The sequence below is a fragment of the Micropterus dolomieu genome, unplaced genomic scaffold, assembly GCF_021292245.1.
Source record: "Micropterus dolomieu isolate WLL.071019.BEF.003 ecotype Adirondacks unplaced genomic scaffold, ASM2129224v1 contig_14913, whole genome shotgun sequence".
NCBI classification, from domain to species: Eukaryota; Metazoa; Chordata; class Actinopteri; order Centrarchiformes; family Centrarchidae; genus Micropterus; species Micropterus dolomieu.
In genome coordinates, this window is record NW_025743899.1 from 825 (window position 1) to 4,418 (window position 3,594).

At 40.0% G+C, this 3,594-nt stretch overlaps 1 long non-coding RNA gene across 1 annotated transcript in view; it reads right to left on the reverse strand.

Annotated features, from left to right (window-relative positions):
* Positions 1-871: 871 nt before the first annotated feature.
* LOC123967047 overlaps positions 872-3,594 on the reverse strand; it is a 4,686-nt gene continuing 1,963 nt past the window's right edge. Inside the window, exons 2-4 of the long non-coding RNA XR_006824171.1 lie at positions 1,294-2,234; positions 1,078-1,155; positions 872-964 (exon numbers count right to left, since the gene is read on the reverse strand). This is a non-coding gene — a long non-coding RNA (uncharacterized LOC123967047). The remainder of the gene's footprint in view (positions 965-1,077; positions 1,156-1,293; positions 2,235-3,594) is intronic.

Genomic DNA, 3,594 nt, shown 5'->3' on the forward strand with positions numbered 1-3,594 from the left:
TAGTGAGCTTTTGGTTTATTCTTGTTTTGTTAGTATCTCTGTAAGCAGTAATCCTCCTTTTGAGGATCTCCTTTTGTTATAATTGTTTGTTGATTTCCGCAGCACCCATTGGCCCATCCTCTGTTTGTGCTCCACTTGCATTATTTCAAATAAATACCCTTTCAAACCAACAACATCTGGTTTATGTTTATGTCCCTATATCCCTAGACACCTCGGGACATAACATATGTCTCTCACAGTGGACATGCACCTACGATGACAATTTCAGACCCCTCCATGATTTCTAAGTGGGAGAACTTGCAAAATAGCAGGGTGTTCAAATACTTATTTTCCTCACTGTATAGGTGTCTGTTGTGGTGTAGATCCTATGTTTTGATAATAGGTGGTGTTTTGGACAATGTGATAGAGAAATAGAGAGAGGGTTAATTACTCTTCAAGTGTACTGTTGACCAGGGAGAAGCACTCGGTTTTTGAGTATTAGTTTATTCTCCCTTCAAGTTATTATTGGGATAAGTATGTGTAGATCATTAAAGGCAATATTAGAAATACATTGGAGATGTTTGGATTCATTCAGTGGAGCCGTCACAAACTATGCTTCGACTGGAAGTTCCAACAGCAGCCCCTCAGTGGTTTTGGTTTTTGCAGAAATCAAGTCACTATACAAGCCCTTTGAATTTTTGCATAATTTGCCGTTTTAAATGCAGTAAATAATTTCCTCTTGCTTACAGTGAAAGCACATTATCAAGTTAAAATCAACTTAAGTTTAATGAAACATCTTCATAAATGCTAATTATCGTAACCCATCATCCCAAATAAACAAAACCTGGAATGGAAAAACTGAGTCAAACACCAATCAAAAAACTTTACTCACCGAACTGCTCTTAAAGAACGTAGACGCATCATCCCCAAGAATGACTGGAAGTCCTCTCAGGACAAGACATCTAATCGCTGTTGGCTCAGTGCTCTGCAAAGAGATTTAACACAAGAAATATATCTTATATCAGTTTATTTGTTCATACAGAGAAGTAACACAAGGGAAGTTGGGAGAATTTGATTTTGTAATATGTATGAACTAACCATGAATATAATTACAAGAAAAAACAGAAATATCAACCGTCTGTTGTACCAGGTCAGCTAACTGCTTGCCTATCCGACCTGAAAAATATGAAATAACTTCAATTTCGATATTCAGGCAGAGTTACTTATAACACTAATAAACATCTCCGCACATGTTTTCCAATTATGTATGTAACACAAAAAAAGACAAGATATTTAAAGGACACTTTCACAAACCTGGCTTTCATTGAAAAGCGCTGGCCAGCGTTGGACCATCTGGCTAATGTCAGGCTCATGCTTTACATCCTCCTCCCTTCTAAGGGCAAATGTGATGTCCATGTTTTGTCTAATAAGAGAATCATTTGGGTTTTTTCTCTGCATTTCATTGACCACGGCCTCTCGAACAGCTTCAAGCCTTGCAACATCCATTCCCTCTGGTAATTCTGGAAGGTAATTGATCTCCCCTTTTCTTGGCTTCTTTATGTTTTTGCGAGAAGTCTCACCATCAGCATTGTTTATTCCACGTTTACCTCCATTAACTGTTACATCAGGCCGTCCCAGCTGGCATATTTTTGTTCTGTAATTCCCCATTTTGAATTTAAGACTGTTTATCCATCCCTGGCAGCCAGATGATGAGCCTTGTTCTTTAAGGCAGGGGTGTTCTGCTACCAAGGCTTTTGCGACAACTTCAAACTCCTCCTTCGTTGGGTAAGCTTTGTAGCCATAGATTGTCTCTGCCAGATTCTCAAGAATATCATGCTTCATATCCTTTGTCACTTTCAGGTAAGTGCCATCATGAAGATACATCAGATTTCCTTGGCGTAATCCACGTCTACAGGAAACTTTGGAATGTCAAATACCTCAGGCCACTGTTTTCGACCATCCAGAGATGAGGTAGACAAGATCTCTGTGTCAGGTTGGCTGCTCACATCACTGCTTATTTCACTTTGTGACACTGGGATGAGATCAAGGACAGGAATAATTCGGATGGTAGGTTTCTCAGGGAGGTCAGTAATGTCTGTACGGTTACAGAGCGCATTGTTGAATTCAGGTTCAACTGATTTCTTCAACCAGTTTATTAAATCATGAACTGTATTTGGACTAGGAGTCATGGTCATTTTTTGTGTGTCCCCCTCAAAAAAAAGAACTCTCATCGTCAGCTTCTGTTGTGTAGCCATCTGAGAAAAAAAGAAACATTGCCAGTTTTAGAATATAACAAATCGCTTGAGAGTTACCATAAGCTTCCCTTGTACTTTGTATGCTGTCAGTGGAAAGACATCATTTAAATCAGACAGCTCAACAACGCACATTGAAGGGCCATCAGTGTGGCATAGCTTGTAGGAGCGAAAGTGCTCATGGTACCACGCCGTCATTTTTTTGCAGATAAACAAAATGTCTGGGTTAGCGGCAACAATCTGTATAATCTGACCAAATTCAGGGAGACCTGAACAGGAACCAATACAGAGCACCATATCTATGTTATACTTTATTCCGTCGATGCAGACAGATGATGCAACAAGCACTGACCCAGTAGTGGTTATGTTTTGAGGGAGTACTCTCTGAACATCACTGGGAAAAGATGTGACCTAGACCATTGCAACCTTTGCCATGTCAACTGCTGGCCTGAAAAATGAGCTACAGTCCAAATAGTAGCTGAGTGCTTTCTGGTGTTTAGTAGCAAGAGTCAGGGCCACATTTTTAAAATTCTGGGAATTTATGCTTACCCTCAAAGCGCATAGTCCAAACCTCAGTCAAAGGACCAAATGTCTTTATCAGGTGAGGATAATGTTCCACATAGTGATGTTTTGGTCGCAATATGAAATTTGGAAAGGTTGACTGCAGCAGCTCTCTGTGCTCTGCCAACGTGCATCAGTGTGCTTAGGTGCCACAAGTTCCACAATATCTTTGAGGAGCCTGAGAATTTCCCAATAGTTATTTCCCTCAGGGACACAGTGATCAACAAAAGGTGGAAGAAGCCTGATGGCGGACCAGTTTTTGTGACCATTTCCACCAATGGTTCCTTTGGTTGAAAATCCTTTGCCAATTGTCTGAGGCTGATCTGTCTTGTCTGTAAATGTGTTTTCCTTAAAGTGCTCTCCATCGGCATATGAACTATATCCCCGTGGAACATGCACCTTTTCTGACATTGCTTTATCTAAAATGTCAGTTTTGTTTAGTAGTTGCTGTAGCATGTGTTGTATGGGGACATATACAACTGTTTTTGTGCCTTATTCAACAACATATTCTATAGGCATCATTATACCACCGTTTGTATTAGACCGCAGCATTCTTAGGTGAGCAAAAGTAATGAAACAACTAATCTTAAAGTAAATAACATTTAATATTTGGTGGCATAACCCTTGCTTGCAAAAACTGCCTCAAGCCTGCGACCCATCGACATCACCCAACTGTTCCAGGCTTTTATCGCAGCTTCTTTCACCATTTCTCCGTAAATTGGCAGACAAAATGTTTCTGTCCACTTCTGAATTCATTCTGCTGCGACCATCATCAGTTACATCATCAATAAATATTAATGAG